Source organism: Corythoichthys intestinalis, chromosome 18 (genome assembly GCF_030265065.1).
Source record: "Corythoichthys intestinalis isolate RoL2023-P3 chromosome 18, ASM3026506v1, whole genome shotgun sequence".
Taxonomy (NCBI): domain Eukaryota; kingdom Metazoa; phylum Chordata; class Actinopteri; order Syngnathiformes; family Syngnathidae; genus Corythoichthys; species Corythoichthys intestinalis.
Genome location: NC_080412.1, coordinates 8,113,509 through 8,127,355, shown reverse-complemented (window position 1 = coordinate 8,127,355; position 13,847 = coordinate 8,113,509). Strand labels below are relative to the sequence as shown.

Sequence of the window (13,847 nt, the reverse complement as noted above, 5' to 3'; positions counted from 1 at the left end):
AATTTTTTGAATTGGGTCATTTTTTTAAAGGGTGCCATTTGTGTCCCTAGTATAAATGAAGCTGTATTTTCTCTAAAGTTGAACAAATACTCATTCAACTTAGTTATTTTCTTTGTGTAATATCGATTGCTGACTATAGTACATTTAAGGGTACAGGCTCCTAAATTCGCACAATTTTTAAAAATTTAATTTACTTCTGGTAAAAGGTTTTTGTAAAAATTTTGTTATGTCGCCACAGTGTTTCAATCAAATTCAGTCTAATCAACTAATATAAGTCGAAAAAAAATCCTAAATAAATGTGAGAATTTTATTGTCCTGGACAAATCCTTAATCATGTTTTATTTTTAATTAAAATGTCTCATTTATTAAAAATTTTTTTTTTAATTTTAAAAACTTTCCACTCTGTTGTGTTAGTGTCCCTTTAGGAAAATTCCTCGTTTATTAATGACATCTCTCTTCGCCAATAGCATCACACCAGTGGTGGGAAATTCAACGGTGATAAACAATTACATTTTTTAGGAAATAATAAATCAGATTTTGCAGTTTTATGAAGCGCGTTCAGTGTAGTTGATCATAATGTGTACACTGTTAAAGCTATATACATATATATATATATATATATATATATATATATATATATATATATATATATATATACATATACCAAATGAATTAATTGAATAATTTCAAAAAGTTTATTTGTAAAATCATAGATTCTCATCTGGTGTCCAAAGTCATGTTAGCTATTAAGCTTGGCTGAGGGCTAACTTTAGCACAAAATGTCCACGTTAATGTCGTCTCTGTTAATTCCAAATGGCACTATTTTAAAAAAAAAAAAAGAAAAAAAAAAAAAAAGACCCAATTGTTAGTGCTGCAACGACTATTCGATTAACTCGAGTAATTCAATGGAAAAAAAGATTCGAATCAAATTTTGCTGCTTCGAGGATTAATTTAATTAGAGCGACGTTGTCACAGTTTGTTTTGAAACTAATGTGGCTGAATCCAGCGGCTCCCTGTCAAGACCAACAAGAGGTACGTTTTTGTTTGAGCTAATATGCTTGTTTTTGCATTTTCCATTTTTTTTGTGGAAATATGTGTTTGAAAGATTTGTTAACAACATTGTTAAAAAAAAAAAAAAGTTAGCATATTAAAGCATTTAAGCTAGCGGACTTTTTTTTATGCAAGTTAGCCAATTGTTCTTTTGTTGTTTTATTTTTAAAAGCATTTATTGCAATTTTAAGTGCAATTCTGCATAGTTTGAAGAAAATGCCATTTTATTTTGTATTCGCATTTAATGCTCTTTTGAAAGTGTAATCTTAGCTAGCCAAAATATTATTGCTAGCATAAACACTTGTTTATTTGTTTTACATCTCCTAAAATGTATTCTGCAATGCATTATCACAATCTGATTACTCGATTATTCGAACTAAATAATAAATAGCTGCAGCCCTAACAATTATTACAATTACAGTAAGTCTCGAACACATAGCCAGTACCAGATCCTTGATTGTCACCCTCTGATGTCCTCCACACAGTCTTCAGTTCATTTGTTCTTGGAGCATTTTTCCTTTAGTTTTGTCAACAGCAGGTAAAATGCATGCTCAAACAGAGTCACATCTGGTAATTGATTTGGCCATTGCATTACATTCCAGTTTTTTACCTTTAAAAACTGCTTCCGAATTACGCTTTGGTCATTTGTCCATCCATAATGTGAAATGCCATCCAATGACTTCTGAGGTTTTCGGCCGAATATGAGCAGATAATCTTGCCAGGAATACTTCATTTTTCATCCTGATGCTTTTGTCAGAAGTCACATCATCAATAAATACTAGATTGGGATACATCTCTCATCATGCACTCTCAGATTGAGGTCAAGATTGGTGTTCACTGCTTGGTGTCTCCCTACCCCCAAATTTGATAAAACAGCAAGCAATTCAGCTTCTCTTCTTGCTAAGATTCACCATCTAATCATTGTATATTGTTGGTTCCGAGAAGTTTGTGGTGTTTTGGACACACATCCACACCTGTGTAAATTTAGTTCATGAATATCAATGTCCTGGTTAATAATTTGTGTGTTTATCAGAGGGCAAAAAGGTTTGTTCCACTGAACAGCTACACGTAGGTATTGCAAGCGAAACTGCTGCTTCTGTCAGTAAAATACTAAAAACCTCTTGATGCAGGAAAGTATGCACGTTCAAGATGTTTGAAAGCGTCAAACACGACCTCTGTAAAATATAGTGCAGTTGCAAAATATTCACGGCATTGTAGTTTTTCCACATTTTGTCATGTGACTTTTCACCTTACACCCAAAATTGAATGAATTCATTTTTCCATTCAGAATTCTACTCACAAGTAAGTAAGAGTAAGTAGCATAAGTAAGAGTGTGACAATATCTCCATATGGCGTTATATCACAGTATTTTGCAACCCGATATGCTCCCACCAAGTATCGATGCTTTTATTTGACACACTGGCCAAGACCATATACAGTATTGACCAGTGACGTGCGGTGAGGTTCATGGTTGGTGAGGCACTGACTCCTTTAGTGTCAGATTTCCAAATATATAAACCAAAAAGGGTAGCTTATTCAATTGGCTACTGGTTATTTCATATCTCATCAGCATTCTTCACAAAACACGCACACACGGTACATATTATCGATACGTAAAAGTAAGAAAATAACATGCATTTGCGATAATTCATGTAACATAAATGAGAGTAAAGAGTGGTGTACAAAACCACAGAATTCAATTCTGACCTTTAGTGAAATATTCAGTTGTTTTTAAAACTTGCAATTCTGATACTTTAATCAATTTATTACAGATTGCTAAACAAAGAGTGTGAAAAGAAAAACAAAGAATATTTTATTTAAGGCCAAAATTTAGTTTTTAAATATTCTATTGTATTTTTCTTAGTCTAAGCTCTTTTTTTTATTTTTTATTTTTATAAGATTGAAATGAAAACTGTTTGTGGTCTTGCACCTGTCCTTCACCACAAAAACCGCCGTTACTTTGGAAGAGCATAGGTTTGGTCTCAACATTCGTAGGGACGATATAACAGCATAACCTGCATGTAGGTAGACTTTTTGCTGGGGACGGGACATTAATAAGACCAAACAGATTGGATGAAGGGGGCAAAGGGCCACATTTCTCATGTATATGAACCTAGTTAATTAATAGGCAAAATGATCAATGCAAAATAAATCCTTATCTACTGATAATAACTTTTATGTGCATTGGTTCAGATGATACACTGGTCGATTCAAACCTTTGTTTTCAAAAAATATTAAAGAAACATTTTGAAAACTTCCTGAATAAATGTCTGGTTTTTATTAGCATAAACATAATGAAAATAATTTACTTAATAATGGTAGGGTCAATTCTATCCTTACAACATATGGAGCTATTGAAAGATCTAAATTCTCTATATAACTGAACATTATATCATGCAAAAAAGGTAAGGTTGCTTAAACGTTGGTGGGGACAATTTTAGCATCCTGAAAAGTTGGTAGTGTTATGTCCCTACCGTCCCTATGCAAACCTACGCCCTTTTTGTAAAAGTCCTCCTTATTTTCCTTTACCTTAAAAAAATCTCTCCGCCTCAATGGAGAGGATTGCTTCAATTAGATCGCTGTGTTCTATTTGACAAGCCAGAACACACAGTGGATGTGTCCAAATGTCTAGCTAACCTTTCATCTTTCTTAGCAAACCATGTAATCATTCTACATATATGCCACGTTTACAAGAGCTTACACGCTCATCGTTACCACGAAATGTTAACTCCTGTTTAGCTAGGATGCAGGTTGCATTAATGAGGTCTTTCAAACTCTTTACCTTGGCGTTCTGGATGCTACCGTTGAGCTTCCGCTGTTCGTCAAAGCCAAATCGATCCTTGAGCTTCCAAAAGTTTTTAAAGCAATCAGGCTTTGAATGTGAGTAGTCGAGCTCTCGTGTTTGCTGAGGCTTCGTGGTAGTTTTTTAATGTCACAATATCTCGTGTTAGTCCAGACATTGGCACAAGTTGAGAAAAAAAGGCAGGGAAAGCAGCAAAGCCGATTTTTTCGAAGGACAGCCACATAGCCAGTCTTTTCGGGTGTACCAGTCCGTTTGAAAAGCGCGAGTTATCTTCTGTCCCGTAGTTTGAAGCAAACCTTTTAGCTCCGGTGTTGTTAATCGCGTCCACTTTTGACGGAAAGTCCAGTTTCACGTACGACCCCTTTCAGTGCGGCAGAGTACTATCTGCCGTAAGCTGTGCCTTTTCACTGCGGTTTTATTTCCCATCAGCAAAACTAAATATGTCGCTAACAAACATTAAACTTTAAGGGTTAAAGACATTAGCCAGACTGTGGGAAATCAGGTCAAATAAACGTATCTGGAAACATTATAATGGCGACATGCAGATGTACGGCAACCAGCACGCTCCAATTCCATGTATCAACCCAGTTTGTTATGGATTGCGCAATCAGAGGTGAGGCTTTACTCGCTGCTGCCGCACCTCTCGTTTCATTTCGTTATTTGAACAGGAAATGGGCAAATTCAGCGATTTTGACTATAAAAAATGTTTGAAATGAGTCATACATAAAGAGCAATGGACAAATATTAATATAAATTTGATGTTATAATTATTTTTTTGTCATGATGACAGCCTCCCCTGACCGCACGTCACTGGTACTATTGACGTATTTGAAAATTTCTTAAAGGGAACCTCAGATTTAAAGACTTGTAGGGTCTAATAAGCCATAATTGTTCTGTTTTACTAAAATGTGTTATTAGAAACACATATATAATTGCCAGTGATCTAAAAATCTGTAATATTTGGTAAATGTTTTGACTTATGGAGGGCGCTATGTTTTATGCGCGCAATGGACGCTGGGGGTGATCACGCGGATGGGCTGGACTGGGAGAATAGCTGTGCTAGCTAGCAACCGAAGCTAGTATGACGACTGGGATGGTTTTGTCACATTCTGCTGCTCGTCAGATTGTTTTGTTACAGAGCTGTGGGATGAGTGCCCAACTTCGTACGTTTATCCCATTCCAGCTCATCAGCAGTGTCTTTAAACCGATCCTAAGCGGCTTGCCGACATATTGACTTGCTGCCATTTGACAGTTTGTACATCCCGTCATTGCTAGTTCCATCATTGCCTTGTTTTTTTTTTTTTGTTTATGTTTTTTATCGATCCCGACCTACTGTCACCTACCCTTTTTTTGTCTCCTTTTTTAGCGATCACATGTTTTTTTGTGTGTTCACTAAACCCTTTTACGCAATCCCCATGTTATTGTTGTCTGCTTGCTGTCTGAAGTGAGCCGCGTTTTCTAATTCCGTGGTCAAGCCAGCCGCACTTTCTTTTCATTTGCATTTACCTTTCAGGTATTATCGCACAGAGACAGACAACGCATGCGGGTTGTGATTACTTTATAAGTAAAATCGGGACCCTAACGTCACGCGGAAAGATAGTCCTGTAATCTTCGAGCCCGGCTGTCACACTAGAATCGCAGGTTCGAATCCTGCTGGAGAGCTCCATTTAATTGCTTTTGCCGCTCGTTTTGCTAAATATCAACAACAGTGGTGTCCTGCTCATCCTTTTTCCGCTCGTGCTCAAATTGGAAGGGCAGAACAGACGGCATGTTCATATACAGTAGCTATTGAGTGACACTGTGGTAGCCCGGCAGCGCCGCCCAGTGACGTCACTGCCCGGAGTGCATTGCATTGTCAACAGCAATGGCGACCTACTAAACTAATTTTACAAATTTTATTGAAACAAAAAAATCAAGAGGGGCTATAATCCCAAATTATTATAACTCATACTAACATTTATCTTTTTGGAATTGCATGTCTTTCTATGCATTGTACCCTTTAAAAAAAAAAAAAGAAGATTACGTCTATTTAATTGCCAAGAATTACACGCTCTCTAGCCCTAATGACTATAGACCGCTCCACCTGAAAAAGTCAAAGTGTTTTTGTTTAGATTTTTAAAAAATTATTAATTTCCAGTATTGGGAGTAACGCCGTTATAAATAACGCTGTTACGTAACGGCGTTATTTTTTCCAGTAACGGGGTAATCTAACTAATTACTTTTTCCGCCGTTACAACGCCGTTACCGTTACTGACGGTCAAAAGCGGTGCGTTACTTACTCTGAATAAATTGAAGAAACTACCAGCCATGTCGAGTCGACTCTCTGCTCTGTTGTTTTGTCATCCAAGACTTGGAGTGCGTTCAGGTTCGAGAATAGCGCACGTACTTCTGACTCCAAGCTGTTTGTCCCTGCTCATTCAATTAGACAATGCTTTCCAAAGTTTGGTAACGTTTCTGTGTTTGCTACACCTGATGCTGGCCTCGTTCCCATCTCCCACTGTCAGCCAGCAATAATTCTGCTTCCATCTTGAGGACGGCAGACGCTTTGAAGGCGACGTGAATTGTCGGGAAACGAGCCTACCTGAATGCGACCCCTCGAGAGATGCGATGGAAGTGATTGTGATTGGCTGAGGGTTAGAGTCATGTGTCGTGGTAAGCCAATCAGAGCCGGTGATTTCACAAGCAAACCGGAACAGCGCGTGCGGCAAACACACACGCAAAACAGATGCACAGGGTCGGGATGGCAGAGCATTCAGAAGAAAACTTGTCCTTTAAGAGGTGGAGATATAGACACTATTTCAAGTTTGTCGAAATTAAAGGAAAGAACCTGCATGTAATGTGTAATTTATGTCCCCGGGCAAAGCTTTTGTCGACATCTGTGGTAAGCAATTCAAATCTGCTGAAGCACCTAACAAGTTAACTACCTGTCTGTTCTTCTCTATTCCACTGACTCGAATACTGCTCAGAAATTTTCAAATTCTTTGACATACAACAAGTTCTTTTTAAAGTAACGGAAATAGTTACTTTCCCTGGTAACTTGTTACTTTTACTATAGAGTAATTCAGTTACTAACTCAGTTACTTTTTGGAAGAAGTAGTGAGTAATGTAACTAATTACTTTTTTAAAGTAACGTGCCCATCACTGTTAATTTCTTAAATGGTACTGTTTCGGCACTAGAAGCGAGGTAACATAGCAAAGTTATAATTTTAGTCTATGACAACACTAATGCATTTTGCCACTTTAGCTATGAAGTAGGGATGTCTCGATCCGATCACGTGAAGGGAAATTGGGCCAATCACGCCCTCTTTCCGAGGATTGGTGAAAAGGATGGGGTTTTCAATTTTTTTTTTTAAAAATTGTGTTTTTCTTCTTCATGCTCATATAGCCTCTAACCATTCCTCCTGCTGGTCACCAGTGCAGTTGGCGTTTGGTACTTCACGATGATTGACAGGTTTGTAGCTTTGATCTGGTGAGATAAGGCTTGGTAGCTCTACGATCAAAGGCACAAATGTGTTAATTGTTTAGTCAATCTTCGTTGTAGAGAGGTTGTTCTCGGCAGCAGGGGCGTGAAAGCGTGAGTAAATTTGAGTGGACTCATTCAATGAAGCATTTAATAAAGACAAGCAATTTTCTACGTTATTCTTCTTTAAAAATAATTCACATTATGAAGGCGGAACAGTGGGACAGTGGTTAGGTTAGCACGTCCACAGTTCAGAGGATGAATTAATTATATGAATAATATGGAGAGTGACGTATAGCTGTAAAGGTGATACAACAAAAAATGTGGGTGAGCCTACATTTTGCACCGATGCACCTTAAAAAAAAAAGTTAGGTGCAACCAATGCAAAAAGTAAGAGTGAAGCCTTGGCAAAACATATTGTTAATTTTTTCCAATATCCTTCAGCTCTAATTCAAATATATATATATATTTTTTTTACTTTTTAAAGTGGTAAAAAGTAAAAAAAAAAAAAAATCAGAAATACAATGGCATTGCCAAAAGTTGCACAGATATATACGTTTTATACTCCACAACACTCCCGGGAAAAGAGGAAGAGGAACTACTGTAAAAGGACAGTACTGTAACATGTTTGGAATTAAAAAAAAATAAAATAAAAAAAATTGTGTATCGGATCGGGACTCGGCATTAGCAGATTCTCAAAATCAGGTGACTTACACTCGGGTGCAAAAATATGCAATTGGGACATCCCTACTATGAAGTATAAATCATTATTCATTGCTCCAAACCATTAACAAAAAAGGGCATAATAAACAAATACCTAATAGCATACAGTAAACATTACAATATAAATTTTAAAAAAAAAGGAAAGTAAAACATAAGTGAATATAAGAAATAAAAATTATAATATGCAATTCATGCAATTAATTGTGACATCGCCAAGTTGAAACCCAACGGGCAAGGAAAAACTTTTTAAAATTCTGGGAAAAAATAAGACGCCTTGAGAAGGGACCACAGATGGAAGGGATTCCCTTTCCAGAAATGGCCAGGCTGGGATGGATGCCAACCATACCACAGATCTAACCAACTACTGAACCAATGTTACATCCAAAAAGAAGCCACACGAAGACACTAACAATACAGCTCATCCAAGAAGACAAAAAGCCGCATAAAACGCCCTCAGTAAATACTGTAACTTCCCAGTTGCCCTCTGACCTCAACCCAATTGAAAACATGTCTACACATGTTGCATCCTTGATTCTAAAATCTCTGAAGCGGCAGTATATTGCCCAGTCGCATTTCTATGTAATACTTGCATCATCAGATCAGACACAGAAAACCACAGACACTATCAGTGGACAATTGAACTGCATGAAAGAGTTGCTGATCAAAGACTCGACGCGAAGCTTGATCAGCAGTTGATTTTTTTTCAGTCAGCGCTTTGTAATGCCAATAAAACAATATGCTTCTGTATCTTGAGGGGCGACAGTGATGCAGGTGGTTGAGCAGGTCATCCTTTGATCCAAGGATTAGGGGATGGATTCCGGCTCCAGTTTGTGCATATCGGCTACGTTTACGTGGACATATTTATTGAGATTAAAAACCCAGTCTGAATGAAAAATGCTTCATGTACACACCACAATTGGAAAATTCTGATCAAGAGTTTTTTTCCAAATGAGAGAGGTGGTTTATATTGATTTATAATCCCATCGGTGCACATGAAGACACTTCTTTCAAAATTACGGAAGAAAATCACATCCGTGAAGTTGATCACCCATCAGACACAAATTGATATAAAAATGATTTCAATCGTTTGTGATATGTTTGTGCTGTAAAAAATGTATTTAAGATATTTATAATTCTTTTATAGGTCAATACGAGGTCAACCTGCCTCTTATTTTGATTACAAATGGCTGAAAATGTCTATCGTTTGTGGTGCTATCGTTTTTGAGATATTTAAAATCTTAATTTCGAGTGATGACGTCACGCATGCCCTCATTTATTCCAAAATGGACCCGAAATTTGCCATTTGTTTATGCTACGTTTGTGCTGTAAAAATTTTGTTTGTGCTTCCATTGTTTGATAGATATTGAGATATTAATTTCGATTGATGACGTCACTCGCAGCCTTTCGTTATCCAACTCCCGCAGCTGATAGAGCGTACCAACTCTCTCAATAACAGAGGGGTGTCCCAACAACTAGCTCAAACGTAGCACAAACAAAAGGCAAGCCTTTGGTCCATTTTGTACCATATGAGGGCTTGAGATATTAATTTCCATTTACTGCAAAATAAACACGAAGGGGTGCCATTCGTTTGTGCTACGCTTGCGCTACTTGCTGGGACACCCCTCTGTTATTGAGAAAGTTGGTACACTCCATCAGCCGCGACGGAGGGGTTGCTATTTACGTCCTTACTCGAAATTAATATCTCAATATGTATAAATTGATAGCAGCACAAACCTACAGTGGTATGAAAAAGTATCTGTACCTTTTGGAATTTCTGAAAAAAATCACCATCAAACGTGATCTGTCTTTGTCAAAAATCACACAGACGTAAAAACAGTGTCTGCTTTAACCAAAACCACCTTAACATTTATAGGTTTTAACATTTTAACGTTGATAACATGCAAACAATGACAGAAGGGGGGAAAATAAGTGAACCCTCTGCCTAAGAGCAATTGATACCAATTTTTACCAAACAATTTAAGTCAGGTGTGTGCCCAATCACTGATGAGTGGTTTAAAGCTGCCCTGCAAACTATAAAACACACACCTGGTAAGACGTGTCTTGATAAGAAGCATTGTCTGATGTGCATCATGGCTCGGTCAAAAGAGCTGTCTGAAGACCTGCGATCATGGAGTGTTGATTTGTATAAAGCTATAAAAGGATACAAAACCATTTCAAAAAGTCTGGATGTTAATCAATCAACAGTCAGAGAAATTGTCTACAAATGGAGAGAGTTTGGCAAAGTTGCTTCTTTCCAAAGGAGTGACCGTCAACCAAACATGATGCCAAGAGTTCAGCGGAGAATACTCAGTGAGGTAAAAAAGAACCCTAGAGTGTCTGCTAAAGACTTACAGAAATCACTGGCAAAGTCCAATATCTATGTGCACACATCAACTATAAGTAAAACTATGGCCAAGAATGCTGTTCATTGGAGGACTCCAAGACTCCAAAAAAACATTGTGGCTCGTTTAATGTTCGCAAAAAGGCACTTGGACACTCCACACAAGTTTTGGCAAAATATATGTGGACTGATGAAACCAAAGTTGAATTGTTTGGGAGTAACACACAACTTCATGTGCGGAGGAAAAATGGAACAGCTCACCAACATCAACAACTCATCCCCACCGTGAAGCATAGTGGAGGGAGCATCATGATTTCCGGCTGTTTTGCTACCTCGAGGCCTAGACAACTTGCAATCATTAATGGAAGAATTAATTCAAAGGTTTATCAGGATGTTTTACAGGAAAAACTGAGGCGTCTGTCAGACAGTTGAAGCTAAAAAGAGGATGGATGCTGCAACAAAACAATGATCCAAAACACAGAAGTAAATCAACTTCAGAATGGTTTCAGACGAACAAAATACAAGTTCTGGAGTGGCCAAGTCAAAGTCCAGACTTGAACTCCATTGAGATGCTGTGGCACGACCTAAAGACAGTGATTCATGACAGGCATCCCAGGAATCTGACTAAACAGTTTTGTAGAGAAGAATGGGCCAAGATTAGTCCCGACTCCTGATCGATGTGCCAGACTGATCTGCAGCTACAGGAAGCGTCTGGTTGAAGTTATTGCTGCCAAAGGGGGTCCACAAAATATTAAATGTGGTGGTTTACTAACTTAATTTCCCCCTTCTGTCATTATTTGCATACGATCCTCATTAAAATATGAAAACCTATAATTTTTAGTTAAACCAGACAGTTTTTTCATCTGTGTGATTTTCACTAAGATCAGATCACATTTGATGGTGATTTTATGCAGAAATGTGAGAAATTCCAAAAGGGTCAGATACTTTTTCAGACCACTGTAGCACAAACGAACGGCACCATTGCAGTTCTGTTCCGCCGTAGATGGTGGGGAGAGGCTGCGTGACTACATCACTCGAAATTAATATCTCAGTATTTCAAAAACGATAGCAGCACAAACGAAACTTTTTGCAGCGCAAACCAGCATAAACGAAGCATAACCGATTGACACCATTTTTAGCTATTCTTAACCAAAATGGCTTGTTGGTTGACCTCAGATTGACCTATAAAAGAATTATAAATATCTTAAAACTAGAGATGTCCTGATCGATCGGGTCCGATCACGTCATTTTCAAATTATCGGAATCGGCAAAAAAATATCGGCCACGCCTTTTTTTAATATATATATATATATTTTAATTAAATCGTTTTCTAATTGTATTTAACATTACAGACATAATATGTTACACTCATCCAGAGTCTTTAGTTTAGGCTTAAGGTAGGGTTATCAATTTTATCCCAATAACGGCGGTAAGAAGTTTTTTTTTAAAATGTATCACGTTAAAAAATTTAACGCAATGAATGCATGCGTTGCACGACTCACTCACGCATTGCCGCGCTCAATCTGTAATGGCGCCGTTTTACCTATATAGAGAGATAAAAGGCGGCATTAAATAAGTAGAATGAATTTTGGCAGCCTTTGGAGGCTTATTTTAATTGACTAAAGCCTTACAATCCCTCTCCCCACGATTAGAAATATCATGGGAAGCAATGTGGGGAAGCAAGGTCGCATTGGATCTTTTTCTTAACACCTTATTTTATTTCCCAACGCAGAGAAGATATATCAATTGCTAGCACTACGCACAGTAATGGTTCCACTTCCCATCATGGTTCCAATTCCCATCATGCATTGGGGCATGGCTGCAGTATCATTTACTGAAAGCTCAACAAATACACTAGATGGCAATATTTAGTCACAATATACAAAGTCACAAGTCTTTCTATCCGTGGATCCCCCTCACAGAAAGAATGTTAATAATGTAAATGCCATATTGAGGATTGTCATAATAAACAAATACAGTACTTACGTACTGTATGTTGAATGTATATATTCGTCCGAGTTTTATTCATTTTTTTCTTAATGCATTGCCAAAATGTATATGATCGGGAAATATTATCGGGAATGATCGGAATTGAATCGGGAGCAAAAAAAAGCAATCGGATCGGGAAATATCGGGATCGGCAGATAGTCAAACTAAAACAATCGGGATCGGATCGGGAGCAAAAAAACATGATCGGAACAACCCTACTTAAAACCGATAGCAGCTCAAACAAAAATGTTTACAGCACGAACAAGCACAAACGATTGACATTTTTACATAAACTGGCGGGGGCCAACTCCACAGAGGTAAGAGAATCTTATCCTTCAAAGAAGCTGCTACAAATATTGGACCGAAAATGAGACTGGTAGCGTGGTCGCTTGGCAAAATGTGACTCGGCCACATCCTAATGAGTCACACTGACCCATTTTATTTCAAAATTGAGGTTTTGGCATGATCAAATAGAGTCCAGTCACAGCTTTCGAAAGACACATCAACCATTTTGCTATGACGTTACATCTCCGAGAATACACAACTTGAAATTGGGTGGTCCATGCATCTTGGATTTCCATTGGAAGAAAATAGACTGAGAAAATTTTAACAACAACCCTTCACTTGTCACAGTGTATACGCAACAGGGGGCTGATGTGACAATTACACTTGGTTGCAGAGCGCTTTTTGTCACTTCCTTTAACCACCAGACATGAATAATGGATGCTATTCTCGCACTATCAAATGTTTAATAAAGACAAGTCAGACAGAAAAGGCCTCTAAATTCAATATTCATTAGCACGGTGGGCTTGTTGATTCTCTCCCTCCTGCCCAGTCAAAGAAGGCACCCGCATCAGACTCCAACAACATACAGACCACGTCTTCATGTTACCATGGAGACGGCCTCATTTTCACCATACTGTTGCAAGAAGTCAAATCCAAGCCTGAGACTAAAAAGGAATGAATACCATTGAAGGTTCTTTGTATATGAGAAGAAAGGTTTTATTTATCTTACATGTTTTCTGTTGTTTGCAACAAACTAAAGCAGTCTTACATGGATGGAGAGACCCGTAAGAACCTTGTTACTAAAGAACAAGTAATAAATGGTGCTGGGAAAAAATACAATCCAAAATGGAGAAAATTTTAAACGTGGAGCGTAAACACGTACATGGTAGTCCCCGGGTAACAACGTACCCGACTTACATGATTTTGATTTTACGACTCCAGTCTCTCGTCAGGGTTCCCCCTACACATAAAAGATTGTGGCGCGCCGCCGTGCCTTGCAAATGATTTTTTAAAAAATCTAAAGATACATTTTAATTTGTATAATTTTACAATATGTCTGTGCTGTCTACGTGCCAGCGTGGGGTAACCAATTCACCTTTTGAAGTGCGTTGCTGCCACCTGTCGGTCAAAATAATTCACTGCATCTACTTTGTGGCACAGTTTGGCTCACAAGTCATTTATTTGCACAGTGCTGT

General features: G+C 37.9%; 1 protein-coding gene across 3 annotated transcripts in view; it reads right to left on the bottom strand.

Moving 5' to 3' along the window:
* arhgap32b (Rho GTPase activating protein 32b) overlaps window positions 1–13,847 on the bottom strand; it is a 232,415-nt gene that overhangs the window by 149,008 nt on the left and 69,560 nt on the right. The gene's annotated exons all lie outside the window — the stretch shown is intronic.